Source organism: Equus caballus, chromosome 20 (assembly GCF_041296265.1).
Source record: "Equus caballus isolate H_3958 breed thoroughbred chromosome 20, TB-T2T, whole genome shotgun sequence".
Classification (NCBI taxonomy): Eukaryota; Metazoa; Chordata; class Mammalia; order Perissodactyla; family Equidae; genus Equus; species Equus caballus.
In genome coordinates this window covers 1,029,958-1,040,654 of record NC_091703.1, presented here as the reverse complement: position 1 = coordinate 1,040,654, position 10,697 = coordinate 1,029,958, and the positions used below count along the sequence as shown (strand labels likewise).

Genomic DNA, 10,697 nt, shown 5'->3' with positions numbered 1-10,697 from the left:
CCTTATATGTGATTAATTCATTGCCTTTGGTATATATTTACCTTAACAGTGAGATTTATAATTTCATATGTTTTGTTGTTGCTAATTAGTGCCTTTTTTCAGCTTAAAGGTGTCCCTTTAACATTCCTTGTAAGGCTGGTTTAGTGGTGATGAACACTTTTAGCTTATGCTTGTCCTGAAAATTCTTTATTTCTTCCTCAATTCTAAATGAAAACTTTCCCAGGTAAAGTATTCTTGGTGGAAACCGTTTTTTTTTTATCAGCACTTTGAATAAATTGTGCCTCTCTTTTCTGGCTGCGAAGGTTTTGTTTAAAAATCTGCTGATATTAATATGTTGGTTCCCTTGCATGAAACAAGTTGGTTTTGTCATGGTGCTTTTAAGATTTTCTCTTTATCTGTAATTTTTGACATTTTAATTATACTGCATCTGAGTGTGGATCTCTTTGGGTTCATCCTATTAGAATTCTCAGGACTTCCTGGATCTGGATGTCTGTTTCCTTCCCAAGGTTAGGAAAGTTTTCAGTCATTGTTTCTTCAAATATAAATTTTTTGTCCCTTTCTCTCCCTCTTCTCCTTCTGGTACCCCTATAATGTGGATGTTATTCTATTTGATGTTGTCTCAAGGTATGGTGACTTTTTATAATTCTTTTTTCTTTTTGCTGCTCTGTTTGGGTATGTGCCACTGTCCTGTCCTTGAGGGCACTGATCCTTTCTTCTGCTTCATCTCATCAGATGTTGAACCCCTGGAGTGTATTTTTCAGTTCAGTTATTGTTTTGTTCAGCTCTGTGTATTCCATTTGGTACTTTCTTAAACTTTATACCTCTTTGTTGAAATTCTCAATGTGTTCATCTCTTCTTCCTGAGTTTGAAGAGCACCTTTAGGACCATTATTTTGATATCTTTATCAGGAAAATTACTTATCTCTGTTTTATCAAATTTTTTTCTGAGGTTTTCACTTGTTTTTCTGTTCTTAACATATTCTTTTTTGTCTCCATTTTGCTTGATTATCTGTGTGTTTTCTATGAATTGGGTGAAACAGTTACTTTTCCCCATCTTGAAAGAGTGGCCTCATGTGGAAGATGAAACTTATTGTTTATCCTTGCCTTAATTCTTGGTTTTCTCTCAAATCTTTATGATGTCCAATCATCCTGTTTTATTTTTCATAGCTTCCTGTTGTTGTGGGTGTGCCAAGACCTGTCAGTGTTCCAAATGGCAGAAGCTTAGTCAGCATCTAATTTCTGGCAAATTGAAATAAGACCTCAGACAGCAGGTTTTAAAATATGCAAGTGTATAGAGTCCTGTGGGACCACCATCATAAACCTTACCAGCCTCCAGGCTAGGTGATCTGGAAGTGTCTTTTGTGCAACAGTTGGGAAAACCAGGACTCTAGATGCCAAGTGTATAAGCTCCTTTCTGGGAGGTACCAGTGAGCTGTGGTAAGACAGAGAGAGTTCAAAGAAGGTGCCTCCAGTCGACACTGTTTGAGAGCCAGTCGATGAAGGAGAGTCCCTTGTTGAGCAGCAACAGAAGCTGAGGTACTGGATGTAAACCAGGCGCATCAGACATGAGGAACCCCCCACCCAGAGACACTGGTGGACCAGATGCAGTAAAGAGAGTGTTAGATAGGGCCTATCTTCTGAGACCTCTGGGTAGGTTGTGGCGAGCCCTTAGATGTGTGTTATAGTAGAAGCCTGCCCCTCAGGCAGCAGCTGCAGTGATAAGCTGTAAGCCTCTTTCACAGAGAGACTGAGCTCCTGGGCCTCCTGCTCCTTGCTGTGCCCTGAGGGCAGTTTCTGTTTAATGACATTTTTTCTGTTTTTTATATTCTTGAGGGGCCAGTGTACATAAGCTCTGCTGGGTTCCAGAGCCGGGTGATATAGAGATGTCCCCTGGCAGCAGCGGCAAAAAATGGAGCACCAGACAAGGGTATAAACTCCTTTCTGGGAGATACCAGAAGGCTGGAGCAGGGCAGAGGGAGAGCCCAAAGACTGCATCCCTGGCCTCTGTTCCTTAGGAATGCCTCCCCTGGCCTTTATGAATATGGTAGACCAAAATTTGTCAGGCCAAAGCACCTGGACAAGTAAATAGGACTCTTTTTCGGAAAAAGTATGTGCTATGTTTCAGTCTTCCATCAGTGAAGTGTCCTGGGGTGGCTGCCAGCCAAGAACTGTCTCTCTGATGGTTACAGTCCATGGGACCCAAGAGCTCAAGCCCCCCTGGCCTCGTGAGCCAGCTTTCCAAGTGGTGTCCCCTAGGCTCCTACCTTAAAAACTGGGGCTCTGTAGATACAATAAAAAGCATGGGTACCAGGTATATGTACAATCTCCCCTGCACAAGACACTGGCACTATGGAGTGTGGCAGAAGGAGAGCTCATGAAGTGTGCCTGCAGGCATTAGCTAGGCAGTGGGGGTGGCAGGGATGGCATGCACTGGCTTTAGCAAGGCAGAGGGGGAACAGGAGGGGTGCCTGACACTTTAGCGAGGCAGAGGGGAGATCAGTGAGGGAACTTAACCAAAGCAAAGGGAGAGCGCAAAAATGGTACCCATCAGTGCCTCCTTCCTCAGAAAGAACCTTGACAGAGCACTCCCCCTCTGGTGGATGCATTAAGGTTGGCAAGTTATTCCCCTTCACATATGGTCTGGGCACTTTTCAGACTGCTGCTTCTGCGTTGGACACTGAAGCAAGTGAGTACTTGCCCAAACGCCTTAAAAGCAGTTTCTCCATTTTCTGTATCCATTTGGGCTCATGGTCATAATTCCCAATTGTTTTCAAATTAAGATGTTTTGGAGGCTTGTCTTGCAAATACAGATCTTCAGAGTTGAGGTGCTTGAATTGGGGTGTGAGTCCCTCACTCCTTGGGAAGAAGCTCCAGGTTTGTGAGGTCCCCCTGTTTGTGGGTTTCTGCCCCAGGGGTGGGGACTTGGGCAAGACTAAGTCTCAGCCAATTTTAACAACTACCTTAAAAGGTCATTAAAGTTTATTGTGAACTTTCTTAAATTTTACACAAATGGAAATGTAGTGTGTGTAGCATAATTTTTGTATGCCTCTTTTAATTCATCAAGTTATACATGTAAAATATGTGCACTTTGTAGTATGTAATTATTCTTCAACAAATTACTTAAGAAGGGAAAATTCTAGAGGTGCCGAGATCAGGACAGGATCCAGAGCACAAGCAGCTGCTTCACACTGAGCAGCGGTAGGAGACATCTCTTCTACCTGGGTGGAAAAAAAGTGTCATCAATGGATACAGGGACAGTAGAAGTAAATTAAAGCAATTTACAATTGATCCACTTTTTTTGGGTAAAACTGCTTCGGTGGCTTGGGGTTCACTGATTCGGATCCAGGGTGCGGACATGGCACCACTTGTCAAGCCAGCTGTGGCAGGCGTCCCACATATAAAGTAGAGGAAGATGGGCACGGATGTGAGCTCAGGGCCAGTCTTCCTCACCAACAAGAAGAGGATTTGTGGGGGATGTTAGCGCAGGGCTAATCTTACTCAAAATATATATAGATATATATAAAGAAACAGAGTTAACTGATCATATATTGGTTCAAGTGAGAAGAGCAACATGGCCTCACACAATATAATGGATGAGCCTTAGAGACACAATGTGGAGACTCACAGCTTGCAGACCCACGATGAGATCAGCAGAGCTCAGAACAACTCCCCACCATGCAATCCCTTTGGTAATAAAGGTAGTATATTAAATCTTTTTCTTTCAGGATGGCTTGTTATGAAGCAACAGGTAACTGATTCAATAAACAAATTGAACAGAAGGGAGGACAATTATAATAATCTGCTCCTGATTATTCTTGGCATTTGTTCTTATTGTTGAAGACAGCATCCGTAGTTACTCTGTTATTTCATTTTATTTTAGACAACTGTATTTTAAACCTCTCATAAGGGTTCATTTCCAGGTAACCAGGAAAGACTGAAAGGACATGCATGTTTGTTCAGGAAAACTGGGACCCAGATTCACATGGCTGGACAGGAAATCAAGCTCTCTTTTGGGTCATTCTTTAATCATAAAAGATAGATATCCTGAGCATAATGGATGATAATGATAATGATCATTCAACATCCCTTTCATAGTGATGACAATACCTAGAAGGGGGAAAACATTTTTTCTTTATAGCAATGAAAGCGTTTGTGTTGTAAATAACACTGGAAGTTTGCAAGCAGAAACAAAAGCTAATTCAATAAAAAGTAGAAAAACATCAATTAATCCTTCTTCAAAAATATAAAACCGTTTACACATGGCTACCAATCCTCCATACTCCAATGAGTAGATGTACAGAGAAAAAAATAAATATTCTGCACAGAATACAAGGTGTTGTTGTAAGTTTTGCTTCATAAAATTGAAAGTCCTCTGTGATTCTAAGGTCATATTAAGTCACTGTGTTTATTGAAACCTGTCCTTCAATGAAAAGTCCTCTGGGAGAAATGTGCTTGATGGGCATTTTGCCAGTGACTAGGTTGGGCCTTGTGGACACCAGACTGAAAGAACATAAGATCCTAATGAGAAGAATAAAACCCAGTGACCAATTACACATCACCACAGTGTGTTACAGTCTACATTACATGGAGGAGCAGTTGAGACAGTGACATACAAAGGAATGCCTGGCATAAAGTGAAAATTGTGCTCTCAGAGTTCCTCTATTATAAAATTATACAAACTGCCTTGGTCATCAAGTGCAGTTTTTTTTTTTTCCATACAAGCAATACAATTCATGATAATTCTTTTAGTAAAACAAAAGAAAAATTATTTGTTATGATATATGTCGTTTGAGAAAAAATATTCTAAAAAAAATCCATGCTGTTTCATTAAGCAAATTGGAATTTACAAATATTCTGATCCATGACTGGAATAAATTTTGAAAAGTAAGAAAACAACAAAGGGAAAAAATGTTAGTTATCAAAGAGAGCAGAAAGCTTAATAAAGGGAGTTACTTGAATAGAGAAGTTGAGGTGAAAGAAGTAGAAATACCAGGAAATAAATAGAAAGAACAATATCACTTCAAACCTCTGATCAAATGATCATATCTTCTGTCCCTGAGGCTTTGATCTCTGCAAACATGGGCACTTCTTCAGTGCTTGGACAATATTGTAGTTTCCTTCACAAAGAATGATTTCAGAGCCTTCTTTATGTCTTTGTTCCTCAGGCTGTAGAGGAAGGGGTTCAGCATGGGTGTGACCAGAGTGTACATCGCTGAGGCTATTGCACTTGAGTGTGAGCTGTGGGTGGCAGCAGAGCTGAGGTACACTCCTAAGACTGTACAATAAAATAAGGAGACAGCAGAGAGGTGAGACACACAGGTGGAAAATGCTTTGTACTTCCCCTGAGCTGATGAGATTCCACGTATGCAGGAAACTATCTTGGAGTAAGAGTAAAGGATACCAGCAAAAGGACCCCCACCCAGCAGGACGGCTGCAAAATACATCACCACATTGTTAAGAAAGGTGTCAGAACAGGCAAGTTGGACCATCTGATTAAGTTCACAAAAAAAGTGGGGGATTTCCAAATTGGTACAGAAGGAAAGCCTCAATGCCGTTAAGCTTTGTAATAAGGAATTCAGGATACACACAATCCAGGATCCCAGAATCATCAGTCCACAGAGCCGGTGGTTCATGATGACTGTGTAGTGCAGGGGGTGGCAGATGGCCACAAACCGGTCATAGGCCATCACTGTTAGGAGAAAGATGTCCAACACTCCAAAGTGTATGAGAAAATAAATCTGTGTGATGCAGCCCTCATAGGTTATGACTTTGCTTTGTGTCTGGATGTTCCACAGCATCTTTGGGATGGTGGTGGAGGTAAAACAGATATCTACGAAGGACAGGTTGCAGAGGAAGAAGTACATGGGTGTGTGAAGGAGGGAGTCCGAACTGACAGTCAAGATGATGAGCAGATTTCCACACACAGTAATCAGGTACATAGTGAGGAAAAGCCCAAATATGACGAGCTGCCATTGTGGTTTCTCTGAAAATCCCAGAAGAAGAAATCCTGAAATTTGTGTATTATTGCCTGGTTCCATGTGGTGGAAGTGACTTCTAGGAAAGAAGGAAATAAAATGACTAATTTTCACACAAACTCGCATTACTAACATACTTGAAACGCTACAATTTATCATTTGTAGTCAAAAAATTCATGTTAATATTATGTCTATGGATACGGCCCCTTTGGGGATCCCTCATGCTACATCTGATATGGAATTTTTGCCCTAATCAACATTTTTTCTTAAGGGTCATGTATTCTACAGTTTTAATGACAGGTTCTTCATGCATTTCAGGAATGTAAACTGAGTGTTGACCATGATTTAGGCACTGTCTTGCCCATGCATATAAGATCCTGAAAACAAAAGTCCCTACAACTCAATGATGGAGATGAATATGCAGTGTAGGTAAATGATAAAATTACATAACATTTCAGATGGTGCAGGTGGCTGAGGAAAAGGAAAGCAGGCATAAAGGAGAGAGTGAAGAGGGTATTCTATTTTTCATGCATATTTAGCCAAGACCTGAAAACAAGGCGACATGTGAACAGAGACCTCAAGTAGGACAAAGAGGGAGATGCAAGTTTACGTGGGGAAGTGTTTGTCCGGCAGAGGGAATGGTCAGTGGAAAGGCCCCATGGAAGGTGCTTCTTTCAGATGTTCAAGTCAAAAAGAGTGAAGTAAACATTGCAAAGTGCGTGAGGCTGAGAGAGTGATGAGAGATCTTGTCAGAGTGTTATGGAGTGAGGTGGCCTCTCTGCTACAGGTGAAACCTCATCCACTCTAGCTCTTGTCCTTTTTTAATCTTCTGAATTGAAACAGATCCCTGTCATAGTACTTTGTCTTGATTGAATACTGGCCCATCTATTGTAAGAGTCACCTTAGTATATGTGAGTCCTGCTACCCCTCTTCTGAGGACTTCCCACACTCCACAGGTCACACAGACACATGCACCTGTGGCACACCACGGCCTCCTGGGTTGTGTTATTCCCATGTCTTTCTCAGGTCCACGCATACTGAAAATGCTAGGAATGAACACAACCCAAGTTGGCCAGATCAATGATCTCTTCTTCTGTGTAATATGGACATGGTTCCCAGAAAGTCCACTACTTAAGCCCAAATAAACTTGGGCTCCATATTGGGGTGGCCATTTTCTGCCATCCATTAATATAAACATTAAAAAATCTACTCAGTAAACAGAGAGAGAGAGAATAAAATGGATGAGTAGAAAACAGATCTCATAAGCTCAGGTGTCAGCTGAAATTTCAAGACACAGAGAGCCCTACATTCAAATGCTCTTTATTAATTTTGTTTCCAAGAAATCCCCAGGGTAGAAATGATCCTGTCATTTCCATCTATTAGCTAACATTCTGGCATCTGTATTTTAAGGGTCGTGTTTTGGAGTATATGGGCTAGGTACTACTGCCCCTAGAACTGTGTTAGTCCCACAAAATACACAGGCACACACGCACAACCAGCAGACACACACAAACACACACACACACTGTGCTGTGACTTCCTGGGGCCGTGCTACTACCAGACACTTCTGACCCCAGCCACAATAAGTAGGAAAGAAATGATACAAAGGAAGATGTCAACATTAGATTATCTTTGCACAAAAGCATGTAAGTGTACACAAATTCCAGCTTGTAAGCCTCCCATGAACATGTAAACATGGGACTCCATATTCATATAAACATTGGGTCCCGTATTTAAGAAAACATAAACAGCACTTCAAAAACTGAGAGAAGAAAGATACAGATGAAGCGAAAAAAAAAAATCAAACAAGCTCAGTTGGTTCCTAGCAATTGTGATGAAGAGAAAACTTCCTTGGTTCTGGCGCATTCCAACTCCAGTTAAATCCCCTTGATGCTCAGAATAACTGAGAAAGCAGCAAAAAAACTCACAGTTTATCCTCAAGAGAAGATAACTTAATCTTACAATAATGAGACATATTACTAATCGAACGTCTGACGAGAAAAATGAGCATAGCGAATGGGCCCTCGATTTATAACAGAAAATACACAACATGCAAGTATTGTGAGGGGTTTTTAAAAATGTAATGGTAAAAGACTTTTTAATAGTATTAAATGCAAAAATTCTGCAATTGGAAACTGAGTTTTGAATCTTGGAACTACCACATATTAACTGTTTGTCTATGGAGAGCCAAAGGACCATTGTAAATGTTAATATCCTCACCCAAATAGTCTGTAGGTGGTCGACAGATTTAGTCAGTATGTGAAAAATGCTTAAAATATCTTCTTCCTGTTAGTAAATGAATGACTATCACTGGTTATAAATTGAGACCAATTTTTTTCTGCTACCTCTCGAGTGTCTCCATTGCTTCCCCACTCTAGGGGATGAAATAATTGTAAAATAAAACTCTGTAACATACCTTTTCTGCATAATAAATACATTTTTTTATTGGCTATCCAACATGGAGACAATACTGTAAAATGTACCTCTCAAGAACTGTTGTTGCAAAGTAATACCTACCTCCATTGTCTGGAATTTCTAATAAATACAGAACATGTTCAAATGCACCCCTCTTAAATATTTAAAAAATGTCTTTAGCTTACTATACGTACTTCCAAACATAACTATATTTTACAACTCCTATGAACTGCAAAACTCAGATATGTTCTAATTTTACTGGAAATGTTTTACACCTCCCATTACTTCTTCATTCTTATCCAACTGGACTTCTTGTCCCATCATTTAATTGTAACAACAACCTTTGTATTTCTGAGTTCAAAGGATGCTTCTCACTTTTAACATATTAAATAAATTAATTATAAGTTAGTTAATCTACTCAGCCAAAAATGGCAATATTTCAGCTTTGGCTAGACTGGTTTGGCTCCCAGGTGACCTCAGGTAAAAGTTCTCTTCTTCCACTCTCTCTGAACCTTTTATGAAGTACCCGGTGAGCTCTCAGACTCACCTGGATGGGGTCTCTGGGACAAAGGTCTTCATGTGGAAATCTGAATTCCTTCCTGGATGATTGTTGTTAGAGATTGAATCTGTGTTTCCAGACACTACAGCAGGAAGCAGTCAAACATCAGTTCCCAAACCAAACTTAAGATTCCATGAGCAGTAACCATCCCCTGTCCAGCTCAAAGGTTGCACATGTGGATAGACTGTCACAGAGGAGATGTTTACAGCTCCCTATGTCTGCTCACTAGGCGCTGTTTGCATTGTTACTCCCACCTCTGAGTGCATCAATTCCCTGTGAAACACTGGTCTGGACACAACAGAAATTATTCCTGTTGACTCTCTTTTCTCAAGAGACCAGATTAGAAATGAAGTGAATTCATTTTTTATTACTCCTTCTCCATGTACTCATTTGACTTCAAGAAGTCTAACCTCCCTTGCATTTATCTCAACCTTGATTTAGTGTTTTCTCCAAATCTAGATGGAGGAATCTGACTTGATTAAGTTACTTGAGGCTCCAAATTATTGACTTGTGGGGGGGAGCAGCTCTTGATATCTATAGAAAATTGGTATTCCTGTCTTCAACAAGGAAGAATAGTGTGTTCCTTTGATATAAAACCATAGGTACCATAACCATTGGCTTCATTGCACTTTTAACAACTCTATTAGGTGTCTCATTCTTTTAGCACAAATTAAGAGCTATCATTTAGTCCTTCATTTGTAAATGTTAGTTACTTATAACACATATTTAGATGCTTTTATGCACCATAAACCTAGCTTAGGTTCTTATATGGCTTATCTCATTTAAGTTTTTAAAAGTCCATTCTATGTGGTCAGCCCTATTATGAACCTCACTTTACATTTTCAGAAATGGGGCTCAGAAGGGTAAAGTGACTTCTCCAAAGTTATGACTGAGTAAGTGATGAGTTCTTGTTGAAACTCCAAGTTGTTTTCGGTTCTCATGCTCTATGCCAGGAGTCATCAACCAGGGGTAATTTTGCCTGCAAGGACACTTGGCACTGTCTGCAGATGTTTTTGATTCTCACAACTGCAGAAGTACAACTGCCACCTAATGGGTTGAGGCCAGGTGTACTGCTCAGTGTCCTACAATGCACAGAATGCCTCCACCACAAAGAACTGTGCAGCACAAATGTCAACAGTGGGAAGATTGAGAAATACTATTCTAAACCAGAGCATCTCCACCATCAAAGTGCATACAAATCACTTGTGGATCTTGTTCAAATTCAGATTCTGATTCAGCGCGAGTAAGGCTGGTCCAGAGATTCTGCATTTGTGACTGCTCCCAGTTGATGTTGATGCTGCAGGTTTGATCCGTGGACCACTCTGAGTGTCCACACTGTGGTCCAGTGTTAGAGACACATGTAGGTATTTTGAGGCCTCCTCCACTAGGAACGCTCTCACACAGCTTAGGTCTGACATTGTAATCAAAAGTTGGCCTCAGTAGTTCAGCTTCTGCATACACAAGTTTACACATCTCTCTCATGTATTTCCCTCATGACAGGAAACTGAACTTTTAGGCCTTTGGTTCTTTGTCTATAATCTCAGGATATTCCATCTCTGTTATGCAGTGGATGTGAGAAGTAAGAAATATTTTAGAGCTCAGCTCTAAATATTAAAAACAGAGATTTTTCTTTAATTCAGAATTTCTCAATCTCAGCACGATTGGCATTCTGGGGCAGATCATCGTCTGAGGTGGGGTATGTTCTGTGCATTGCAGGCCTCCACCCACCCCTCCCCAATGTCACAGCCC

At 40.6% G+C, this 10,697-nt stretch overlaps 1 pseudogene; it reads right to left on the bottom strand.

Annotated features, from left to right (window-relative positions):
- Positions 1-5,089: 5,089 nt before the first annotated feature.
- On the bottom strand, positions 5,090-6,037 carry OR7A190P (olfactory receptor family 7 subfamily A member 190, pseudogene; annotated as a pseudogene).
- Between the last annotated feature and the right edge of the window lie 4,660 nt (positions 6,038-10,697).